This window comes from Dermacentor albipictus, chromosome 1, assembly GCF_038994185.2.
Source record: "Dermacentor albipictus isolate Rhodes 1998 colony chromosome 1, USDA_Dalb.pri_finalv2, whole genome shotgun sequence".
Taxonomy (NCBI): domain Eukaryota; kingdom Metazoa; phylum Arthropoda; class Arachnida; order Ixodida; family Ixodidae; genus Dermacentor; species Dermacentor albipictus.
Window position 1 is genome coordinate 271556069 of NC_091821.1, and position 8832 is coordinate 271564900.

The window sequence follows — 8832 nt, forward strand, 5'->3', positions numbered from 1 at the left end:
AGGTCCATTTCATCTACTGCTGAAGCGCTGATTGGCTAGGGTACCTGCCTCCTTCTGACTCGTACCGCAGCCCAGCCAATCAGAACTTCAGTAGCACGCGAAATGGACATGAACACTACGTGGACTCTTACAGAATACCACCCCTGCACAGCATAGATTCACTGAAGAGAAAAACACAATTTCACTTTTGGAAGGGTGCTCTGATCTTGTGAATACCGCAATTGAACACAATACACGATTTTAGTGCTATTTTTGGACTCTTCCAGGGCTTTCGACAGAATTAGTAATGAATTTATTATAGACAAATCGAATACGCTGGGATTTTGCAGTCATTTCCAAAAATTTTTTGTCGACTATTTCACCGAGAGATTCCAGTGCGTGAAGTTTGCCAATACATACAGCATGCTAGAACATAGAATTTGGGATTCTTCAGGTAAGCTCACTAGGCCCTCTATTAATAAACATGTGCATTTCAGATCTGTCTTCTAAAAATCGGTTCTACATTATCTCAGTAGGCAGATGACACCACACCTGTACTAGAGTTAAGAGGCGAAGAAAAAGAATGCGAGCATTTCCAAAAGGACATAAGTAGAGTTGTACATTGATTTGATGAAAATTCAATTTTCGTCAACTATACCAAGAAGAAACTTGCATATTTTCGGAATCCACACAAGCGCATCTTGTCCAGCAAAGATTTATTTCTACACTCTTTCTCTTGTAGTTCTTGTTCTTGTCAAGAGTTGCGTTTGGAACCCGTAGTAAAAGATTTAGGCATGTTAGTTGATCAGCCTGTCACCTGAAACCACCATGTAGTGTTCGAGTGTAATCGTCTGAGAGCAATCGCCTCCCTTATGTATCAGCTTAGGGAAGACCCCGACTCATTAATGCTATCAATTTGTAGAGCATTCGTTGAGTCTGTGTTGACTTACTTCGTCACATTATATGGGTCTTGTTGTGAGCGCAAAAAACAATGTATAAATAAAGTAATCAAGAAAACTGCCAGAACACTAGCTTACGGAAGCGACTTACAGGAAGCAAACACGATGGAAACTCGTAGCATAGCTGGGAATACTAGAGGTATACCAGCTTTTATATAACACTGTTTGACAGTAAACGAGAAGAAAGGGGGTTAACCGAGGGGCCCGAGTTTTATTAACCATATCATAAGTAGCCAGCAAACACTGACACCAAGGACAACATAGGGGAAATTACTTGTGCATAGTAAATGAAATAAAGAAACGATAAATTAATGGAAATTATAGTGGATGAAAAAACAACTTGCCGCAGGTGGGAACCGAACCCACAACCTTCGCACAACCTTCGCATGCGAAGGTTGTGGGTTCGGTACTTTCCTGCGGCAAGTTGTTTTTTTCATCCACTTTAATTTCCATTTCCGAACCCAAAACCTTCGCGAAATGCGCAGGTTTTGGACCCTCAGTTAACTCCCTTTCTTCTCGTTTATTACATAACGAGGGTCTCGAATCCGGCAACATTGATGCCTTCAGGTAGCATGCGTGGGTTTATTGACCAGTTGCCTTCGCGCAAAAAGATCACGTTCTCGTGTCGCCTGCGGCAAAAAGGACGGTCCACGTCCGCCGCCAAGGTCTGTGAATGGTGGCACTGGCTAACACTCCCAGGGTTCTACTAGGGCAAAGAAATACCCAAGAAAGTGAATGGGCAAACGCCGCCGCTGTAGCTCAATTGGTAGAGCATCACACGCGAAATGCGAAGGTTGTGGGTTCGGTTCCCACCTGCGCCAAGTTGTTTTTTCATCCACTTTAATTTCCATTATTTTATCGTTTCTTTATTTCATTTACTAAGCACAAGTAATTTCCCCTATGTTGTCCTTGGTGTCACTGTTTGTTGGCTACTTATGCTTTTACAGTAGGCTATTTTACGTATTTATTTAAGATGTCAGTCACCACATCAGTTGGCCTTAGAAAAACAGAAAGGTACTTTAAATCCCACATATACACCAATTATGGTTGAAAACCACGAAAATATTACATCCCTGAAATTTTAAAATAAACTTGGCAACGAGTCGCATAATATTAACACAAAAAGAAAAGCGATGAAAGGAATGAGAAACTGGTTCATGACAGCACTTTTTATGAGACTGATCTTTCTTACGATTTGGTACAATCGAGAAGAAAAGGGGTAACCCAGGGGCCCAATTTTTAATAATCATATCATGAGAAGCCAACAAGCAACGACACGAAGGAAAGCATGGGGGAAATTACTTGTACTTACTAATTCAATTAAAGGAATGATAAGATAATGGAAGTGAAAGTGGATGAATAAACTTGCTGCAGGTGGGGAACGATCCTACGTCTTCGCATTACGCGTGCGGTGCTCTAACAAATTGAACTACCGCGGCGCCGCCTTCACATCCACTTTCTTAGGTATTTATGTTTTACTACTAGAACCCTGAGAGCGTTAGCCAACACCACCACTCACAAACCTTGGCAGCGCATGTAGAACATCCTTCCTGCCGCAGGCGTCACGAGTACGCGATCTTTTTGAGTGAAAGCAACTGGTAAATAAACCCACATATGCTACCTGAAGGCATCAATGTTACCGGATTCGAGACCCTGGTTATGTAGTAAACGAGAAGGAAGGGAGTTAACCGACGGGCCCGATTTTTATCAATCATTTCATAAGAAGCCAACAAACAATGACAGGAAGGAAAACATAGGGGAAATTACTTGTACTTACTTGCCCGATTTTTATTAATCATATCATAAGAAGCCAACAAACCATGACACCAAGGAAAACATACGGGAAATTACTTGTACTTACCTGCGCCTCGGCCCTGCCTTGTCACTCGTTCTAGTCTGTGTGTGTGTCACTTCGTGCTACATCCAAGAATAAGAAAATTGAACTATTTGAATGTCCTGCAAATAAATTTGAAAAAAAGCTGATTTTTGAATCCAACCTGATCGTCAGTGCAGCCCTCTTCTCGGCACTGACTCATAGTGCACCTACTGGCTTCACCTCCGACTGCGCAACCACCCTGAGGGCGTCGTTCTTCGTTTGAGGCTTCGTGTAGCCTGCACATGTAGCTTTTTTATCTAAGATTCGGTAGGTCATTTCGCCGCTGTTCCCCTAGCACAAGCTACCTTGTGATATTGAGCACGTGCTGTGGCACTGCAGCCGCTATACCACTGCGCTGTTAGCAGCGAACTTCACATGATATACCAAGACAAATACACAATGCGATGAGCTAGGTGCTGGGACAGAAGTGGGGACACAGTCCGAGCAACGAGGGCCCTGTGGTTATATTTACGCCAGTCACAACTTATATACATTCTTTGAAGTTTTGTAACTTATCTGGCCTTGGGGATTTGTTTACTTATACAGAGCTTCTTATTTTTTGTGCTTGTTTATTTTTTGACTCTGTTCATATCCATTGAAACACCTAGTCTGAAGTAGAAGGTCCTGTATATTATCACGTGCACAACACTGTTCATATATGCCTTCAGAATTGCCTTCACGAAAGCTTATTCAGCACTAATTGGACTGACTTATAGTCCTGCATGTGATCTTTGCGGATGCGAGAAGAAGATTCACCCCTTATTGTGCCACTGTCCTCAATTTCAAGCACAAAGATCTTTGTCCAACACATTAAGGGAACTAGATGATCGTCCTCTGACTGAACAGACACTACTAGAGCACCGTCCCCCCCATCATCGGTTCAGAAGGCAGTGAAGACACTTTTGTGCTTTATAAGAACATCTGGTTTGTAGGAGTGGCTTTGACTCAAGTACTATCTATGCACGTCTCTCTCTCTGTATATATATATATATATATATATATATATATATATATATATATATATATATATATATATATATATATATATATATACAAACCCTCGCTCTACCCCCAGCGTAGGGTGGCAAACTGGACTCATGACTTGTTAACATCTCTGCCCTCATTAAATGCCTGTTTCTTTCTCTCTGGTCGTGCTTTTAATCACGGGGCGTCCCACATTTTTAGAAAGCGCTACCTCCGGGATCGATCCATATTTTTAGGCTGCCCTATCTTCGGGAACGGCCCATATTTTTATCAGGTAGATTGGTTGCCGAAAAAAAAACTGGTCTGACAATGGGATGAATGTTATCCGCATTAAATATTTGTATATTCTGAGTAACCTGTGCAAGCCAATTCCTTATATGAGTGTTGTCCTGTGTGTACGCTGTTCGGCAAGACAACAGCAGCACCCTTTAAAAACCGTGCTGCTTGGCAAACCTGTACAATTGGGGGATCGATTGAGCCTCGGTCTTCCATTCCAGCGCGACAGCCCAATCTAACAATTAGACCTGAATGACATGCATATCTTCTCCAGTACCAGCGCCGCAGACGCAGGAACGAAACTTGCATTGTTGATAAAATCCGCAAATTCTTCAAGTAGTGTAACCGAGTTCTTGTTCTTAGTAAATTCAATCTGTGCTGTGTTATTTACCGAAAACTTGTCGCAGAATTATTGCATGGTAGATGCAATGTGTTTTTGCAGGATATGGGCTAAGGAAGATAAAAATTGCGATTGGCCTGTAGTTTGCGCATTCTGACTTTTTGCCATTCTTATAAAATGATCATCATCATTGTCCACTGCAGGACGAAGGCCTCTCCCTGCGATCTCCAATTACCCCTGTCCTGCGCCAAACGATTCCAACTAGCACCCGCGAATTTCCTAATTTCGTCGCACCATCTAGTCTTCTGCCGTCTTCTACTGCGCTTCCTTTCTCTTGGTACCCATTCTGTCACCTTAATGGCCCAACGGTTATTAATCGGTAAGCACCGATTCTCTACACTGTGAGGTGTGCAATGTGACTGAGACTATAGGTGATGTGCTTTGTGACTGCCCTAAGTACGTGGAAGAGCGTGAAAGGTTCGACAACGACCTTACGCGTCTCGACAGCGCACCGTTCTCGGAGGATGTTATTTTAGGCCCTTGGCCAGATGCTCAATCGAGTTTCAAGGCCCTCTAGGCATTACTGAACTTTTTAAAAATTACGGGCCTGGATTGCAGACTTTGAGCATGCCAAATTGCTTGCCATATGTTCTACATCTTCCTTCTATCGTCATCGTCACCGATCATGCGCCTCTTTCTTCCCTCTTTCTTTCCCTCTTCCCCTTCCCCCAATGCCGTGTAGCTGGCTAGAGGAATATACCTAAGGCCGACCTCTCAGCATTTCGTATCATTAAACTTCTCTCTCTCTTTCTTGCCCGAAGAGTCGAGTGGAGAGCTTGGTCAGGCTGTTTTCACAGATAATGTCCTGGTCATCAGACTTGCAGAGACCGCATCGGTAGCAGGAAGTGTGTGCTGGCCTGGTCCTCTGGGGGCAATCGCAGACTTGGGACAATATCGTTACAGTTGATTAAGCTAGTAGAACCTATAGTCGCATATACAGCGTTGGGTGCTCAACACAACCATCGTAATGAAAAATGTTTTTGCTAAACTTAGGGGCACTTGCATGGTAAGAAGGTACTCCTGTTTTTGCTCAAACGTGCATGCTGTACATTTCCTTGATAAATTTAGAGCTCAAGTCAAATCCATCCATCGAGACTATTGAAGCCGAACTCACAACCTCTGCATTACGCGTGCGTTGCGCTACTAAATGTGCTACGGCGGCGTCTCTTCCCACGTCCACAGTCTTGGGTATGACCCGTGTAGTGTTGCACAGCGCAAATCATCCATGGCCATGGTGGGGGATGTAGGACATCCTTTTGACCGATTGGGTCACGCAGTGCGTGATTGTTTTCGTAGCAGACTGCTTGCCATAATTTGTGGGTTTGGCTCCCACTTGCGGGAAGTCGTTCTTTCGTCCACTTTCATTTCCATTTAGATTGTCATCCCGAAACTAGATTTAAAAATTAAAAATAATTTCCTTTGTGCTTTCCCTGGCTTCATTGTCTGTTCCTGCATTGCCCTCGGTCACCCTTGTTCTCCTTCATCTGCCCAGCTAAAAGTTCTTAAAACATTGTTCCGTTGAATGCGCTCAGACAAGCCTCCGAGGGTCTAACTCTACTAAATACAGATTCTTCAAAACAGGTGCTAGGCACAACTTTCCATTCTCTTTGCTTTGGCAGGTAAGGGATATTGCCTTTTTTGGACAAAAATTCAAATACTTTTGACCTAGTTTCCTTGATAACAAACTTTTTTTTCCCTGGCCGTCACAGATGCTGGTTGTATCACATTGTATCAACCTCTTCTGTCATTCAACTCTTCCCATTCTAAGCTTGAAAAATGAGGGGCGGTAGAAATATGCTTCAGTAGCGCGTAAACAAAGTCATGTCACCATTAGGTGAACACTATATTCAGATTGCTGACGGCACGCCTTCACGAGGCTGGCCATCTAAGCCATGCCTTGGTGTTCACAGCAGGCTTGCTCAAGCAGACACGACAAAGGCTCTTCTCAATGACACCGACAGCCTTTCGCACAACTCAAAGAAAATAGCACAGCGAGCAGATATTAACGTCGCCTTTCCATCCCCGATCGAGCTAGGTAGCTAGGTAAATAGGAAAACAAAACACCCGAAAAAGACGGATGGAGAAGAAAAACACAGTGACAAGTTCATTCAACGAAGTGCACGTGTCATTTATCGCATTGCATCAAGCTACGGATACATAGGCCGAACAGGCAGAAGTGGGAATGATAGAATACGTAAGCCCACAGCAACAGGATAACGAAAACAATCCTACATTAGTTTCTTGCTCCTCGATTGCTTGAAATGTAGCTGCAGTCTCTTTATTAAGGATACTATATTATTCTGGACAGAAATAGGTGCAAGCGACTCGATTTATTATACAAGCTGACCGGAGTGCTAAAGTTGGTGATGCGTCTGTTAGCAAATCCTTCATTGCCTTATTGAATAAAGAACTAAATTTCCATGCATGAGCGGAGATTGAACCATGAATTGTGTGCTGCACAAAGTATTTTACATGTGTTTGTGGTGTGCGAGGCAGGAGCTGTAAGCATTTTTCACAATTTATTGCTTCGCAAAGTTGTTATAAGTTTTCACAAATATGAAATACATAGGAGATCCGATAGGCAATGACTGTACTGGAACCTCCGGTCAAACTAGGAATATGAGAGGAATGACTATAACGCAGAAAATAAAGAAAAACCATCGTATTAACATGCAGCTCGTTATTACGATAGTATTAACGAACATCGAAATTTTTTTCTAGATTTTCTTACAACCTCTATATAAACACAATAAGCGTTTACTCTAACACTACTTGAAGAATGTGATATTGATGAAAATGCGCATAATATAAGGTATTTATTGAACTGGTGTGGTAATTTCGATTAATACATCGCCAATGGACGCCTCTTTGGTTGGTTTTACATTTTGTTTTGTTTCGCCTTTTTGGCTTTCGTGGGTCTAGATTTCGCTTCAACAATACGCATCCAACCTCCGGTCTGACCAGCGGTATATGTACGTACATTGTCACTTCGAGGGAATTTTATACATTTATGCCTGTCTGAAGCTTTGAACAGGGAGGATACAAGGTAAAAAGAAAATGGCATATGATCGATGTCCCCACTGATGAAATTTTGTGCGAAGGAAAGCCTCGTGAAAAATAACTGAGATTCAGGTCCGGCGTGTGGCAGGATCTGATTGATGTTTTACCATGTTCCGCTCCGTACTATTCATTGCTGCTGCTAGGATACTGTCGCAAACATGTAAGCTTCAGGTGATTTTACAGTTAGTAATCGGGGAAGGCTGGTTCTTCATTTTTCTATAACAGCGAAGCTGTTAGCCTCTCGGTGGTCGGCATTCTTTGTGTCCGTCCGTGAACAAAAATCAGCAGCAATGGCTCGAGCATACCCCCTAAGCAAGCAAAAACGAAATGATTAATTCCCTTCTTAAGGCAGAGGCTACAAGCAATCAACAAAGTGAAGGGAACAGTGCACACATTCATTGAAGTTACCCATACAACACACAGAAAAGCATATGCTTCAATAAAAAACAAATCAAACTAAGCATCAGAACCACCAATAAAGCATTGCATACCCCCCTCAGCAGTTGTACAGGTGGTTTTGCAGCAGCTGCGCTGGACATTCACTTTCGCGGCGTCGGGATGGGGAGTCGATTCTTTTGATATCCATAGGAGGTAAGCATGTTGTGAGTTGCAGCAAAGAAAACCTACATTCGAGCCAACAGTATGCGAAAGGCAAAGTCAAGTGAGAAGTCAAAGGAAGAAAAACGAATGATTAGACATAGACACGCTAGCAGTCCCAGTGTAACGGACACACGCGGAAGAGCCTTGTCCAATATTGATATGATGAATTAACATGTAGGATAAATTGTGTGTGTAGCAGCAGATATGTTTTTCGACCTTGCAGCGGCGACGTGGGAAGCTGTTGCGATTAATCAAGTCACCGATGTGAAAGCGGCCTTGCGCTTCGATCATTGCGAGCACAGAAAAGGACTGCACTCCCTAAAAACGAACGATTTTTTATGAAAACAAGAAAAGAAAAAATATGGAATAACAAAGCTTTAGGCATCGTTTGCTTGAGAAACTTTCATAAGACGATTGATCTTTTTTTTTCTTTATTGCATCGAATTATCGGTACTGTCAAACCAATGCAGTTACATTACATATGATCATACAAGAGAAACAAATTCACAGAAAGTATACAGTCCAATGACAGTTCAAAATTCTGGTAAACAAACGCAAGCGTCCAGACGCGAAATCCATTCAGGGACGGGATCATATGTAGCCACCACACTACGGACTTGAGCAGTCTCTTCTCGGAAGATAGACCTTGTCGAGCAAGGTGGCTCGGCATGTCTGTCGATCATTCGACTTCTCCATAA